Source organism: Sparus aurata, chromosome 10 (genome assembly GCF_900880675.1).
Source record: "Sparus aurata chromosome 10, fSpaAur1.1, whole genome shotgun sequence".
NCBI lineage: Eukaryota > Metazoa > Chordata > Actinopteri > Spariformes > Sparidae > Sparus > Sparus aurata.
Window position 1 is genome coordinate 19,516,966 of NC_044196.1, and position 17,956 is coordinate 19,534,921.

Consider the following 17,956-nt stretch of genomic DNA (forward strand, 5'->3'; position numbering starts at 1 on the left):
TAGTTGGGTCATTAAAGGATGAATCAACAGTGAATCAGGGCTTTCTTTTTGACAGCCGTTGGAAAAAAAAACACCTGCTTTAGATTATCTGACAGATACTCCACAGTCGCAGGTTGGTCCATTGGGACTTTGGACAGGTTTCTTTCTTCAGCTTCGTTTCCTCTCAGCGTCTTGCCTTTGAAAATATCATTAAGACCAATCAATTGTGTGGAGCAGTGGCAAACATCAGACACAGCGTGCTCTGGCAAGCTATTACCTACTCATCCACCCACGTTGTCTGTCGTATCACTTCTTTATGTGCAGAGCGATACAGAGGGAAGACCAAATGGCATTTGGGAATACAGATTAATGAGCAGAGGAGTGTCCAAGGAAGGGAAGAGGCGCAGCAGAGGTCAAGCATGTAATGACGGACCCTAAATCCAGTGGTCTGCGCCACATAAAACTGTGTGTGTTTGTGTGTGATGGCATTCCAAGCAGCCTGTTATTTTTGAAAGCCTTCAGACTTTATTTACCATCTGCCATGTTTTTCAGGAGGCTGTGGCCTATGATTTAATGTCAGCAGTCATTGTTTGGTTCACTGCTTTTTAGCTGCAATGTAATGACTGGCGTGTAGAATACACAATACATTTTTATTAGTCAAATTTGCCCTGACCTTTATTGAAATGTAGGCTCTCTAAAGCACATGTGGGATTACCAGTGCTCATCTGGAATGGACGGCTTTGTGTTGTTTTATTATTTCGTTGAAACACAAATGTTCACTGATCGGCTCCTTGCTGGTAGAAGAAGTCCTAGTAAGGGTATGTTTTAGGCTGTGCACATGCGGAGTGGACGCCCATCAGGTCACACTTGGCTTTAACATGCCTCTCAGGTGACCACTTGTCACGCTCTATACGCAAACAAACACGTACAACAGCGTAACGTATGGATACAAAGTTTTTCATGCAAAGGAAGACATTTTTTCATGTATAATGTTTGCCGAATTGATAAGTAAGCCCATTTGGTTAAGTATGTGTTGTAGAGAGTGTTTCACAAGGTTGACAAAGCTTCTCCTAACTCCACAACTCACAAAATGTACTGATTTTTAAAGGGAGTCTGGGGATTAACCCCACAGGTTTCAAAGAAGTAGCCCATATTGGTTACTGCTTAAAGTCTTGACATGTTTATCATCATTAAACTGTTGTGTTCTTTCATAAATTCAATGTAAATGCTGACATCAGTTGGGTTTCAGCCTGCTAAATGATAGGAGGTAAAGCACACTTTAGACAAACAAGGAAATAAACCACTTAGAGGTACAATATGTACGAATTTTAAACATTCAAAAATGTATTAAAATTATCAACAGAATTCGAGGAAATAACAGTTTTGATATTATGCCAAAGACGTCTGTGTGCTCCATTGGGTTGCAGAGATATTTAGTGAACTTGGCATGCTAACAGAATGGTATGGGTTGGGTCCAGCTGTGTTCACTGAGAAGCTGCTAAGCCCAGTTTTATTGCCTGCTTGCCTGGCTCGGATTCGGGTCCCTGCCAGCACTCCCACAGGGTTCCTCTGGCCCCAGGCCTGAAGACGTCCTCCACCTTGAAGTTAGCAGTTACTCCGGTGATATGAATTCAACAGGTGGCCCAGTATGCACCTTTCATGTATTGCATCAAATGCCAAATTTACAAAAAGGCATGCATAATTTCGATTTTGTGCACAGATATGTACATGTTTAGGGGCTTCGAACCAAATTAAGTTAAATTACCTGCAGAGGTTTTAAATAGTAAGTATGCACGCCTACAGACAATGTGATTAAGTCTTCAGCTATACATTTGGACTTGTGTGTTTTATGTGATCGTCGTTGCTGTTGCCTGTGTTTTATCAGCAAGTGTGTGCATGCACTGTAAGGCCTGATGATGGCCTACGCAGTCGCAAAAAAAAAAAGAAAAGAAAAAAAAAGGCAGCCAGTAATATTTATTTAACATTCTTCTCCAACCTTGAGTCTGAATCACTGTTCCCTCAGATAGTCAACTCTAGCAGAGTACTCCGCTTTCATGGCTCCAGAGAAAAGGGCCCCGCCTCCACCTGTACCCAGTCTAGGTACGTTATGAGGGCCTTCTCTGGGGTACGCGGCAAGACGAGAGACGGCCCAGTTGTGCTCGGGAGTGTGCTCCCTCTTCTAACTGTAATAAGAAAGAAACTCTTGTGCTCTGTAGAGCGGGATGAAAATAGACACATGCTCGACAGGAACACTTTAATCTTTTCCTCTCTTCCTCTTCCCCTCACTCCTTCTGCCACTGTCACACAGCCGAACACTGTCTTGGGGTATAGGAATGTGGGATTTGAAAACCTATATCTGCTCCGTGAGACAGAACTGGATCCCGCTCTTCTTTTGTGTTTCGCTGCAGTCATAAATTTTGCATGTGGGAGCGCGGGGAGCGCTGCTTACCGAGCGAGCCTCTGCCGGCTGCGTGCTGTGCCACGAGAGGACGGCTGGGGCTGCTGTTAAATAGCACCACAGTGGTGCTCAGCCAGCTTGGGGTGTGTGTGTGTGGGGGGGGAAGGCATTTCTGTGGGAGGCGATTGCTGTGTGGCGAGGAAAGTGACCACGTGCAATCTGCTCTGCACAGCGGCGCTGGAGGTGCAAGCCAAAGCCTTGTTTGGTATTCAAAGCAGCGGGCTTTAATGCATTGATCCATGAAGGGACGGGCTGCACAGACAGAGTAGCACATGACTATAAATCCACAGCCAGCAAGCTATTAGGCGGTAATAACACTGACCGACGAGGTGCATATGTCTACATACAAAGAACCTCTGCACAGGATGTGTGCGTTTGTATTCTCAGCGTTAAACACTGGTGCAAACACAAGTGCAACCTGCATGCATAAACATGTGCCGCTGCATGTGTGCTTGCTACGTGCTGCACACACACTCGAGAGCCAGGGGATAAGGGTGTCTCTTGTCCCGATGGAGGTGGTGCTGGTGGTGCGGGGGTCTCATTTGTGCTGCTGTAAAATTAAACACTTTGTTGTGTGCGAACGTGTTAAAGATTCATGAGAAGAGAACCTCACTTTCTCCGCCGGTTCCGACTGACATCCCTCCCACACAATCTCCCTCCCTGCCACTATCTCACACACACACTGCCCATAATCAAAGCTCCTCTCCTTCCTCCCTGTACTCGCACATGTGCGCACACGCACATAAATCGCCGCGCTCCCCGTCCACCTTTCTGAGAAACAGAAAGGGGACGCGAGGCCGAGAGGTGAGAGAAGGTGGTCATAATATTCTGTGTGATCCTGCCTTCACATCTTTGCCCTCCCTTCTTCCACCAGCCTCCCACGGGATCATGGGAAATAAATGACGGCGCTTCCCTTTGCAATGGTTTACACATGATCGAAGGCGTTGTCAACCCTTCGGCTGGTGAAGGGGAGAGTTCGCTCGTCCATGGATTAGTGTGCCAGGCTTGGGCGTCTTAGTTTATGAGCGGCTAGGAAAAATGCCCCATTTTTTTTGGCCACAAATTACCTCGCCGGCTCCCCTCCCCTCCCACCCATGCCGGCCTGGCTGGATTTATTGCACCCAGCCAGCACCTGACACCCAGAATTTACTCAGGAGGGCTCAGTTTCTTTCTCCGGTGCGGCTGAAAAAAAAGAAAGGGTTGGTGTGTGTGCGGAGAAAGCGAGAGACATACAGTCGGCAGACGACGGTGCTTACACGTGCGGCTTTCAGCTTCATGTGACTAGATTAATGTGGTGAAAGACACAGACGTCATGTTTGTGTTAACATGTACTGTACTGTGCTGTGCGGCTATTAAGCGAGGCAACTGGACGACACATGCTGCATTTTTAATCAGCCAATTAACATGCGCCAAATTAGCGGAGCAGCACTAAATCCATACAAATAAAGCGGTATAGAATGGCTGAATTTCTGCACTCCACCAAGTTTAGTGTACAGTTCCAACTGTACTCTTCCAGGGCACCTAATGATGCTTGTTGCCATAGACACCAGCCATGAAATTAAATCAAAACCTTATTTAACTTCTCTTCTTGAGATTGCGTTGATTCTTTACATTACTGTGACAATAAGGGGGAGGCAGCTGCACAGGGTGTTCTTCACTTTATTACTTTCTCGTCTTGTTTGACTTTAAATCCCAAAGATGCTCTATGGGACACTCGCATATAGTACATTCACACATACAGTATGCAGTGTATATTTGTTGTTAGCATTGACTTAAAAGAAATTCAAAAAAAAAAAAGACTGAGATGTACTCTGTGTAAGCTTATGCTAACTTAAAGGAGCAATATATAAGAATTTTAGCTGAAAAGATTAGAAAAATAACATTCAATTTCAGTGGAACGTGAGGGAATATCAGTTTGACATCATGTCTGTTTTTTGGTGGTGCAGAGATATCTACTGAAGTTAGCATGCTAACAAGCTACCCCCGGCCTGTACCAGTCCAAAGCTCCCGTGTTAGCAGGAGGACACTGGTACCCTGGTGCTTTGAACTCCCAGTCTGGACAGCTAGCTGCACGGCTAAGTGAGCTAACAAGGTAACGGCAGCTAAAGCTGGCAGCAGTTAGCGATTACTCTGGCGATATGCTGCTCCCGACTTCTTTCGAGTATGAATTTAACCAGGCACCTTCTCCAACCTAAGGGCAACACACCCCCTCCAAATGTGATGCGTACTAAGATTATGGTTTTTCTTGTTGGGATGTAGTGGTAAGGTCAAGTGCTATTGCTAAAAGGGCCTCCAAAGCAAAGTTTTTCAGAGGCAAACTTCAGACTGCGGGCTATGTGAACTCTCTAACAAGTGTAAAACAATCGCTAACTAGCTATCTAACTAACTTTCATTTTGTTATTGCGAATTTGTGCATTAGTGTCCCGTATTTTGACGTATTTCAATGTTGCATTCCCCCGCTAAGTTGCTGCACTTAGTACCACCCATTTAATATCAGTGTCGACTGGCGGGGTAGAAGCATTGGTGGCTAATGTTAGCCCATAAAGCACCGCTATTGGTAATGAAGAAGCGTTCTTCCTTTCCCCTGACGACTTGATTCACGGCGTGAGGTCGCGAATGCATTTGCGAGCGTCCATGCTTTTTTTTTTTTTTAACGGCGTTGTGACAATACCGCCGTAAAACACCACCGCTGAAGGTAACCTATTGAAGATTTCCCATCCCGTCCGTAGCCCGACGATAAAGTTTAGCTAAATTGAATTGAATTACATTTTATTTCTCAGTGCGTTACAAACTTTACATATCTACATTGGCTTATTTTCTCATCAGAAAGATCACATCTCTTTGTCAGGTTCAAATGAAGTCAAAAAGTGAAACGCAACGCCATTTACTACCCTGACTGACATCGTTTCCTCCTCCTTCAGTTGTTGCTCTCCGTGTGATAAATTGCACAAGTTAACGCGTGACTTTGAGGCTGCTCTGTGGCATATTTGCAGGACCGCGGGGGCTTGTATATGATAAATGCTCAGCCAGGGGCGATTTGCGGTGACCCGACTAGCATTTTGTGCATTGCGGGAGACATGTTTGAAATCCCCAGATGCACACAGACACACACACTGCACACACCATGAAGGGAGGTGATGATCCCACAGGTGTCTGTCTGCTATCTCCTTCCGTTGTCAGTGGACAGGCTCTGCTCCGTTGCCTTTTTTTTGGTCACGCACTCTGACCCTCTTTGTTTTCGCCTAAGCCTCGCACTCGGCCCCGCTGCTCCGGTCACACCAGAAGGCTACAGCGTGTCTGTCTCGCCCCGTCCCTCCTCCTGTCAGACACCCACACATGTAACAGTGTTCTCACACCAGAGTGCAACCTTCCCTAATCAACAGGTTTCACCCCCGCGGTGCCGCTTAAAGTCTGAGCTCGATTCACTCGCAGTTTATGCAGATTGTGTCGTAAGCTGGTGAAAATGGAAAGTGATGAAACACCTACGCGTTCGAAGCTCGTGACAGTATGTTATTTTTGTGTATTTAGGGGTAAAAGACTTTAACATCGGTACTTTTATCCAATTGTGAGCGGCCCCCTTTCACCTCAACGGTGAAAGGGGGCCGCTCACAATTGGATAAAAGTACCGATGTTAAAAGGAAAAAAAAATAAGTGAGAGCTGCACCTTCTTCATTGCTCCCAGTGTGTTTATTAAAACTCCGTCTTTCACTCTGAGAACGCGGTGGGAGCAGAGAAGTCTGCGCGACACGGCGGCGGCTGTCTCTTTCTTTCAGCCCCTGAAACTATGCTACCTTCAATCAAACGGCACAAAAGCAGACAGTAAAAAGGATAAAGTCAGAGATGGAAATCCATTCTCCATTCACTATGCACAGCCTGTAGACAGGGGAGGTGCTTCACTTCAGTTCAAGTATCCTCCGCAGACGTTTTGTGAGCAGTTGCTCCATTTTTCCATCCGTAATCCTCATCTTTCTATTAGGAGTAACAATTTATTAAGATTAGATGAAACTTTAATGATCCCTGTCGGGAGAAATGGGTCGATGCGCCGAAGCGGAAAAGTAAAGTGACTGGAGAACACACTGAATTTTATACAAGAAAAGGAGCATATTGAACATAACCGAACAAATAGAACGTTGAAGTCGAGGAGCAGTGTTGGATTGCCATGTGATGGCTGAAACCTGTGGCACCAGACAGGCTGAATTTAAACTAAGCCCACTGACTCTGGGCGTGTTCCTTGAAAATATACCAATCAGAGTTTAGAAAACGACAAATTTGTATTCTTGAAATTGAATTTCTCTGTAGATATTTTGCATTTTACATGAACCTACATCAAAAAGCCATCGTCTATTAGTTCATCCTGTTAGATAATGCACAGAATGAATCAAGAATGCTTCCGGAGCGGCTCAGGAGGAACAAAAATATCGCATTTGTTGTTCCTTTCCCTACGTAAGGTCGATACAATGCCACAGCAGTGATCAATCTCATTAATCGCAAAAGATGCTATGTCGAGAGGCGATTACAAGACGTCAATGAATAAAAATGCAGACTGAGGACCGGAGACGAAGCAAAAGAAAAACCTCAATAAAAGGAACAAAATATAAAAGCAATGGGTGGCTTTCAAACGGAGCAGAGGGGATGCCTGATCGGGATGAAAAGACGTGAATCACATGCCTCGGCCTTTCGCAATTCACCAGATCCCAACCCCTCGTCGAACACCTGCGCGAGCTTCATCCGTCATGAAAGAACTAACTGGGGGAATGTATTTGGCAGAACTTCCTCCAGTACAGAACCGGAGACTTGCGGAAACTCGTGCCAAGAAAATGTTGAGGCTGCGCTGGTAGCTTGTGGTGTTTCTTTCTTTCTTTCTTTTTCTTTTTTTATTTGACACGGATCTAGCTTTGCTGTTCGCTCGCACATTTGATTTCTACACAGGAGCCGTCCTCCAATCCTTTCAACTGTGGTATCTGAATCACAAGTTACCTTTGACTGTAATATCTTTATATTGGTCTCAAACGCTCCTCTACAGTTCGAAGTTTTTTTTTTTTTTTTGTTTTTTTTTCAAGAAAGCGCTTCAAGCTAACGAGTGTGCTTGCTGCTAACGGAACACATATAGCACAGAGTCCTGTCTCACACAAAACTGAGGGAACAGCTGATACTTTGCCTAAGCAGGCGAAATAAAAGCGGTTGCCGCAACAAAGCCAAAGTAACTTCCTCCATTTTAAGACCCTCCAGCGGTCTGTTCTCTCAAACTTTAGCGCTCTCAAAGCGGCTTGCTATTGGTCAGGTCATAGAACAGAAGTTGAAGTTGATGCCCCCGTTTCGGAAACTATCTGAAAATTCCATTCGCGTACGACGGGCATGTGCGAAACCATGTGAAAAAGGAAGAAGATTATACACTACAACCTTTACTGTTTTTTTACTCTTTCATTTTACAGGACAAAAAGCAGGGACAAGTGACTCTTCTCTACAACGTTACACATAGGAGTCTTTGACGGGACTGATGTTTCCTCACATTCTGTTGATAACTTTAATCAATTTTAACTCAATTTCTGACATATTGCACCTTAAAGTGCCAAAACACAGAAAAAGCTATGTTTTAGGAAATAGCCATGCATCTGTGGACAGGAACTAATTCGCCTTGATGATATAACATTCATAAAATGGTAGTGACGTAAAAAAAAAAGTGATGCAAACACCCAAAAGCACACTGAAAAACACGAGAAAGATTCCATCTATCATATCTATCAATCTGCACCCATCTGTCCCTCCAGCGCCCTCGTGCACCCTCCCTTTACAATCCTCTTCAGTGCCAGCTCATCCCTATCACACGGCTCCATCAGACGTCTACCGCCGCTCGAGCGAGACGCCATGCAGCTATCCGAGTGAACATAATCAATTCCTCCTTCAATGGAGCACAATGCGACCGTTACGGCCCCTCACACTGCCATCCATCCTGTCGCTGTTCACCTCAGCAGCAGCCGGCTGTGCCAACCAGATGGGCCTCTGCTCTGCCATGAAATGAGCTCGGTTAGCGCGCGTGCTGTATATACTGTGCATGTATGGGTTTTCTCGGACGCACAGCGGTGGCAGGTGAAGGTGATGACAACGCGTGATGTATTCTAGCGGGCTTCATACGAGAGTCACCACCAGACAAACTAGTGTGGTTTCACATTCCAGTCTGTCAAAGTGAAGGTCGCTCTGCTGTCTGGCTGTGTCAATCACTTCCACTGCCACTAAAGGATAACAAGGATAATATTGATGCCTTTGCAAGCTGTCATGGTTTCCAGTTTTTCTTCATGCCGTCAGCATAGTTGGAGAAATCAGGGCTTGTTTTCTTCCCTTCAGAGGAAACAGTTTGATGCTGTTTCATGCTGCTACTACCGCAGCTTTTAAATTTCCTGAGCTGCATAATCTATCACAGTAAATTTGCTTTTGTTCAAACTTCCCTTTTATTTTTATTTCATTGTAGCCAAATTGATTGTTTTCATATCAGAGACTGCACATTGCACCAGCTGTTATTTAAGGCTCACTGAAGAGAAAAGTAAAACATTTTTTTTTTTTCTGTCCTGATGTATGTAGTGAAAGGATTTCTAAGATGTTTTTCCTCCCCTTATCCAGACATTACTTTTGATTACCTTATTTGCTCAAACAGAAGTCTTCACCGGGAAAATAAATATCAACAAAAAAGAAGAAGAAAGAAAGAAGGCTTTTTTGAACAGCGATGTCTCTTTTGTGCTAAATATTGCTTTGACAGGCTTTTATTGCTAAAGTGCCACATCGGACCAGACGCCCATTTGTCCCATTTGCCTGTTATTTTTGGAAAAACAAGAAGGACAGTTGATCCGAAAAACCACTCTGGAACTTTCATAGGTAACGTAAATATCATAACTAAGGTACTTATTTGAACCCAAACCACATTCCACATTTCATAACCCTACATAATGCCTTAACTGAACCAAACTGTGACTGTTTCATTCTAACAAAGGTCGCCTGCCCATTGCTACCTGACTTCTCTCTTCCTGCACATCCATGTACACCGAGATATTAAGGGCAAAAAAAACTCTTGGGAAAGTTTGTAGGCTTTTTCTTTCTTTCTTTTTTTTTTTTTTTTAGAAAAAAGGGCCTTGGAAGTACTGGGTTGTCGGGGCCATAGCCCAAGTTCAAATGGCGGCCATTTTCCTCGAACAACACACTCAGGGTGGGAAACTCAAATGTTGTACTGTCAAGTTGCATAAACGAAGGGAGAAGAATGAACAGTGAAACTCTACAGAGACATCTGGCCATAAAGTAGAACAACATATTTGATATCCCGTTAGCTTGAGGTACGCATTCAACTACTCGCTAGCTAACTTCACCGGTTGATCGGAATAGAAATGGGGGAAAAGTAACAACTATATATCAGCTCACATCTTGGAAACATTTATTTAGGCCTGAAAGTAAAAGCACTTCATGTTAACAAACAGTGATGTTAGCTAGGAGAGGGTGGAAGGCTAACATTAGTTAATGGGTTACCACAAATGCTGCTTTACCTAGGAACATGGCCCGATGTCTTTCGGGGTTTTCACTTCAGTTGATGGTCCATTGGGAAAAGGTGATAATGAGGTGTCAGATTCATTTCTGTGACTTGCAACTTGGAGCAACCTTTGAGCTTCCCATTCTGAGCATGACATAAAACCGAAAATGGCCGCCGTTTCAAATATAGTCCATGGACGGTCCCCATCTATGCACAAAATTTGAAAATATGGCACAAGAATGAATTGTTTTCAATAAACGAACCCTGAAGATGTTAACACAGTAAGATAAGATGGTGACCATGATAGGGATCTCCAAATAGCATAGCATCGGTAGTAGCGCAAAAGACAGGGGGTTAAAAGGGAAATCGAGGTCACAAAAATGCAACATATAAGATCCAAACTGATCATTGCTTTCTTTCCTGACCCAGACACATCACATACAAACAGAGTGAAACACAAACACATTTTGCCTACACACACACACACACACACACACACACACACACACACATCCTGTCCACTTGTGGGACTGCTGACACATCTGAGGCCTGTCACTTACACAGCAGATATCCTCTCCATACATAAATCAGCAGTGCACTACTTCCACAACCCCGGTAGACTCCTCGCTCCAGAGAAGGAGGGAGCACTGTCACAAGGAGTGGGGAGTGCTGTGCAGTTTTTTTCTCTGTCCAGAAACTGATACATATAATTACAGCTGAGAAACGTGGGGCGAAATAGTGGGGTAGCTGACATGTCGATGTTTACTCTGAACAGCTGCTGTCAGAGAGCAGGGAAACAAGGCGTGGTGTAAATAAGCACAGTGAAAATTAGTCCCCGGGAGGCACTTTTTGGGTGTCTGTGGAGAGAAAACAGGCTCTAACAAAGGGAGAGGCAAGAAGAATGACGGAAATAAAAAAAAAAAAAATAATAAAAAAATACAGAAACTTGTGCTTTAAGAATATTTGCAGTAGAGATCAGAAAATGAAGGCAAAAACAGAAACGCAGACTCAGGCACAACACGCATACAGTATATCAGGTCAGGGACAGCCAGTCTCCTCAAGCTTTCCAGATAAACTTAAAGTGGCAATAATCAATATTTTATATTAACAGATAATGGGTGAATATTGGACACATCCTTCAGGTGATAAACAAACACGAGCCCAAGTCCTTGCCAATGTTGCTCTTTTTCTTCTGGGAGCAACTTTTCTAAGCACCTCTTTGCAAACAGCTAATTGTTCCTGGTGTTGTGCTAGCATGTTTCTGTTGCCCCCAAGTGGCCATGAAAATCTGTTAATGTAGTTTCAAGGTTTACATAAATCATTTCAAAATGCTTTACAAAAGGAAAATGGTTTGGTTAGCTGGCAACTTACCCTGAAGATATAAGAGTTAGCTACACAAGCTAATCCACAGGGCTAATTTCTATGTTTACTTTCAGTTGGACCTTGACGCTGTGTTTTAAAAAGTCAAAAACATTTAAACAGAATTCACAATTTTTTTTCTGTGAAGAGTCTGCTTCCCAAATGTCTACATGGAGGCGGCGCGTACACTGTTAGCAAGACCAAAATAACAGTAATGAAGATAATATTAAACCTGGGTGAAAAATTGTATTTAAGTCATTAAAGTGTCAGCCAATAAAACTTGAATAAAATGAAAGAAATGTGTTTTTTGGCCTTTAAAAGACAACAACTTGCGTCAAAGATCTACCGTTTGAATGTCTCAGTTAAAATTCTTACACTTACGTTAGCTCATGCTCTCATTTCCCTGCCACATTAAAAATTGAATGACTCTTTACACTGTTGCAAAAGCTCAACCTTTGTGTACCAGAGGCTGGAGCTCCCAATGCAAGCGACATATGACTTAAAAGTGGTCCTGTTGACACAGAACTCATTAAGTGGGCTCGAGCCAAAATATTATCCGACCTCATTGTTCCGTTTGTATCCTTGCGTGCCCTCGGATTGCCGTCTGCTGCTTAGCTGAACGACATGAGAGAAACATCAGCAGGCGGCAGAGTGTTTTCCAGCCGAGTACTCCGTCGCTGGAATCGACGCTCCCTCCTGTGATTAGCCAAGCAAATTCTGTGGAAGCCTTAAACTCCAAACTCGCAATTTATCTATTTTTTTTCACTTCCTGGCAGGGGAGTTATACAGTTGCTTCCCCTACCTCGGCTCAGACAGCATTCATGTAGAAACCTACTGTTGGGAGCCTGTTCGGGGCTGCTGCCTGGTTACCATGTGTCTGCTGTCTGTACCGGTGTGCATGTGGCTGAATGTATTTGTTCTGAGCGTGCAGTTGTGTGTGTGTGTGTGTGTGTGTGTGTGTATGTGGTGCTCTGCTTATTTTTTTTAGGCCCTGATGCAATTGTTCCGACAGCAGACACAGATGCTCCAGGTGCCGTCTCCACACCTGCAAGCTCTATCTGTTTGTCATGACATCTTTCTCTTTATCTTAACCATGCATGTTTTCTAATAAAACAAAGCATGAGTCCTAAAACCTGGAAAGTAGTTCGCATTTTTGCTCTTCTGGTTCCCTCACCTTGACGATGTTAGGTTTTTTTTTTCACTTAATTGCCTAAATAATAATCTTTGTGTAAAACGTGCACGTTTGATACAATTGTGTTCGCCGCGAGTGCTAATTTTCCGCATATCCTCCAAAATCCAATCAAAAAATCCAAAAGGCTTTTTGTTGAGGGAACCAGGCGAAGCTACCTTCTGAGTTAGCCTCCAAAAATATGTCAACCCGGGAGCACTCTATTAACCATGGGACTTTGAAAGTGTCCTCTTACCTTCTGAACGCTCAGGTGTCCTCATGGGCGAGTCCCAAATCCCAAATTTCTCCATCTTAATGATTCTCTCCTGATTAAAATTCAATTACAGGTGCAAAATGCAAGAACTGGCCACCTGTTACATTCATCCTCAGAGCAAATATGTGTGCTTACTATCACCAGAGTAACTACTAACTAATGCCATTAGCAAGTAAGCTTAATTAGCCGTGCAGTTAGCAGTCCAAAGTAGGAGCTTGGAGCGCTGGGGAAGTGTTGGTGTTTACACTGCGAGATTTGAAACCCAGGAAGGGCCGAGGCATGCTAGTTAGGCTCAATTAGATATCACTGCAACGTACTACATAAACCTCATAAAATATTTATATCCTCACATTCAGGTGACTTTTGTTAGTTTATTTAATTAATTTCTTCATGTTTGCAACCGTGACTCTTGCATATTGCACCTTTAAGTGGTTAAATGTGTATGACACATGTCCAGACTTTTCGGTAGTGTGGGATTTAAACATGCTATCAGTTTTGTGCTATGATCTGCTTCCTTGTGTGTCATGTTGTCGCACTGGCCTGATGCACTGCAAGGAGATAAACTTAAATCCTGCTGTTTGAAGATTTTAAATCAAGTATAGTAGATTTAAAATACAACCTGCCTCCTTGGACACGATTGCCAGAAGAAGCTATAGTGAAAAAAGATAGTCTTAGCATATCTAAATTGTGGTAGAAGAGTCTGTAATTTTTGTACTGGAACATCTCATAGCCTCCCTCCTACAGTTTACATTTATATACTAGCGAATGATTTCGGCTATATTTTTTGGCAATGCAGCCTTATGTTTACTGTCAGTCTATTTTTCCCTGTCTGTGATGTTTTGCCTTGCTCAAAGGTCAACGTGAGGAGGTCAGGGTGGATGGTGGGTGCACACAGTACAGGACTCTGACCCCAGAAACCAGAGTTAGTCTCCTGTGTGTGGCTGGGTTCAGGCTACCAAAACACTCTCAGCAAAAGCAGAAAGTAAAGACAGTAAACAAATTCTTTTCAGTAAACGCTCAGCAGGTATGTTCAACCGAGATAATTTGCCTTTGAATTTGCAGATGCATTAATTATAAACTCTTCCTCATTATGTTTGTTTTATAATTGCTGCAGCAGTATATAAGTGCAATTTGACAGAGACGGGGGTTGCCACTTAGCGGCATCGCATCAAAAGATGCTGCAAAGCTGTCAGTTTAATCCGAGGTTAGGTCCATTTCAAGTGACGAGTTGACTGGTAACATATCATTAGGCAGACGTACTGTTACAATGGGTACCTGCGGGGGGCTAAATCTGGATTTATGATTTCGGGGGGAGCCATGTCCAACGAGGCTACTGTGGCATTTACAGAGCACACGGTGGACAGTTCTCATAGGGACTAGTTTTTCAGGAGAAAATTATTCCAGTGAAAACTGCAGACACTGAGTGGATGTGGATTGTAATAAAAGCGCTGCTTCTTGAAAGTTTTCTAAATGTCATATTGAAAATGCTGCACCACAAACTAAACTCCATTCACCTCCATTGTACTGGTGAAACTTCAGAGACAGGCTTCTCCCAATGAGGCCTTACACAGAAGATCTGTCCTTGACTGCTTGTGTTGAGTAGTGGTCAAAGGAGAGGTTCTAAACACTCTTTCTCCCTTCAGTATTATTGCAGACATTGCGCCAACAAAGATCCACTAGCTGAAAAAATTTGTTTAGTTTCATCCATTCTTAATAACAAAAGTCCCGTTATTTTGGCATTTAAAAGCTGTTATTATCAGTGTTGGGCACGTAACTTTAAAAAAGTAATTAGTTATAGTTACTAGTTACTTCTTCCAAAAAGTAATGGAAGTAAGTAACGGAATTACTCCACTATAAAAGTAACTAGTTACCAGGAAAAGTAACTATTGCGTTACTTTTAGTTATTCCCCCTTTTGAGCTTCCTAGGTCTGTCTGCCGGACTCACCATTGCTGCAGCTCACCTCTGCAACTAAGTGTGTGCGAGGCTGCTGTGTGCGTGTGTGGTTTGTATGTAAACTGAACACTGCCTCTGATTGGCTTACGAACTCTCACTCTACCTTAGAGAGCCAATCACCATCACTTATGCGGTTGTCCTGCCCCTCCCTCCTCCCTCGCTAAGATAAAAAAATAAATAAAATAAAACAGCTTTGCAGCTCCGGTGGCTGAGAGCCGAGTCGGATGACAACAGCTTCAATGATCAGCTTCAGTTTGTAACGCGCCACATTTAATAGTCGGTAACGGTAATGGCGTTGTAACTGTGGAAATAGTAATTAGTTTGATTACCCGTTACTGAAAAAAAGTATCGCCGTTTATTGTAACGCCATTATTCCCAACACTGGTTATTTATGAAGCAGCAAAACCAAGAAATGTAGCTTAATACAACGCAATGGAACTGCAAAATAAAGCAGATGTCTGAAAGTACAAACTGTGATCCAGGAGGGAATCTAAACTTCAAACCACAGAGATTCAAAAAGGCCTTTGCCTCTGTTCTCCTGCACGGACAAGACTTCAGTCTTGCAATACATGCTTGTTTGAGGTGGGAGACGGGAGATCAATACCCTTAAGTGTAAATTTAAGAAGTACCAGAGGTACCTTCAAGCACTGGTGTTCAAGCAGCAAAAACGAAAACTCCTTCAAATAATCCATATGGATATTCTCCAATATTGGGATTCTCCAGAGGGAGAGATATTAAAGGTGACATATGATGCTAATTTTCAGGTTAATAATTTTAATTTGGGTTACTGCTAGAATAGGTTTACGTGCTTTAATGCTCAAAAAACACATCCGTTCTCAGCTCCTGTCTCTTTAAGGACACCCCTCCCTCCTCTGATTGGTCAGCTCACACATGCCTGACCCAGCACTGCTAACAGCAGCAGAGCAGCTGTGCTAAATCAACTTGTGTCAAACTAGCCGTGTGGCATTAAATTATGCAAATGCATGACATGTGGATGTAGTGTGATGTCTAGGATTTTAAGGCGGGGCCACTGACGAGGCGTTTCAGGGGCACAGTTGTCTGTGGGAGAGAAGAGCTTCTGGTGGGGAGAACAGTCAAGGTGTTTTACATGTGCAATAACATAAAACACTGAAGATAAGGACAAAAACTGAAATAGCATGATAGGTCTCCTTTAAGACCGTTGCTGACCAGCAGCTGTGATGGTCATTGATTTTTACTGAATACATTTAGAGTATGTGCAACAGCAGCAAAGGCTCCCCCCTGATCACGATGCCTCATCAGAAGATTTAAATAGCTGCTAAATAAGTTACCGCTGCTAAATAAAGTTAAGTGCGTAAATCCTCCACAGCCCCTCTCTCAGGTTTGGAGACGCGTATCGATTCCTGCTGCTGCGTGATGCCGCGAGACACGGGCCATTAAATCGAGAATTCAGGATGTGTTTATGTTACTTTAAAAGGGGGAAATTCCTGCTCAGTGGCTTCTGCACAACCCCTGTAGAAAAAAAGTGCCAAACAACCAAAGGGGGGGGCGGGGAATTAGGAAAACAATGGGAAAAGTTGAGTTCAGCGGAGTTAATGCACAGTGAGACCTTCGTGTCACCGGAACAGAAAAGCTCTCGGCACGACTTATTCTGCCGCAGAAAAAGGTCTGCCTCGCCCTATTGTGCCTCAACACTGCTGCTTTTTTTCAGCGCCGCCGAATGACAGCTCATTCACAACAACTCCCCGAAAGAATGTAAACAGGGAGATATGTGACATTTTCAACCGTTTTACTGCATAATTACTTTCAGTTCAGTGCTCAAAGCCTGCCGCTGCCGCCGCCGCATCTTTTGAGACTGTGCCATTTTATCTCCGGTTCTTACATTTTTGAAGTCCTGATGCGGTATCCGTATCACAAGCAGCATGTTTTAGCTGCACACAGGCAGATAAATGCCTCCCCGGCTCAACTGTGATTGTCAAAGCAATTTATGTTTTTGGAGGGAGTCTACTCCTCCTCTTAAACAAGCCGGAGAACACAACAGCGAGTCTCCGTTTTTAACCAGATTCTGTCAGAAGTAGACTCCTCGACACAGTACAATAGGTTAAAGAGTACAGTGGTGCTCGGGATCTTCTCTCCACGCCTCCATTAGCATTTCTCTCACGCCGGATAGACAAGTATAAAAGCTGCGACTGGCAAAAATACACAAATGCAATGTGCTGAAAAATGCATGAAGTGGCTCTGCTTTGATTAAACCTCACGCCAAATTTGAAGCATTGTGTCGAAAGGCGCGATAAGGTTACAAGGAAGGAATGATTTGGAGTTGGAGGCCGGCGACTGCCATTAATTTCCTCCAGCCCTCGTGTGCTAAAGGTAAGTATTAAAGATAAGTGGCTTAGCCTGATTACCGTTTAATAACTAAGAGGTGTCATAATTAAATTTCCATCAATCACGCTACTCCGCCTCTAACAAATGTCTGAATCATCTGAATCATTATGCAAATTAATAAGTAATATTCTCTGAATAAATTGGGCTATTAACCAATGGTACATGCTCTATCTGGTTCAGCTCAGCGGGCTGCGCCGAGCGTGTGTGCGCTTTCAAACACGCCCATGTGTGTCAAACGCGTGTCGCTGTAATTGCAGCGAGCACACACCTTAATGTGTTTTCTTTTTTACACCCCCCCTCTTCAGAAGCGGGCCCCGCGCTGCCGCGCTCCGGGCTCGTTGCGCCCGGCGAGCTGTGAATGTCAAACACGTGGAAAGAGGAATGCGGGCAAGGCAAATAACAGCCAGGAACATGGTCCTGTGCAACCTTTTCATTACCGGGGAAGGGGAGAAAAAAAAAAAGAAGCATAGCGAGGTAAAAAAAAAAAAAACAAAACAAAAAAAAAGAAAGAGAAGAAGAATCAACTGAACAAAACACCTGCAGTCATTACAGCTGGAAAGTTAGAAAGACAGTTATTAGAGCCGCAGCAAACTTTTGACGCCGCTGACTGCAGCTTCAGGAGCATGAAGGAAGGAGGAGAAGGGAGAGGAAAATAGGGCACGAAAATATCAATACGAGATATGAGCGATGGTGGGTGCTCCCCTCTCTTTAAAAGTGCTGGTGGTGGGGGCCACTCAATATTCATCGATTAGAGACGCCGCGTCGGCGGGAGACAGAGAGCTGACGCGTAGTGCGAGGGCTCCTCGTCGAGTTCCCCCTTGTTTTTCTAACCCCGCGAATTAGTTCTTTTTTTGTCTACAAGGCAATTTATTTCGGAGATAAAACAGCCT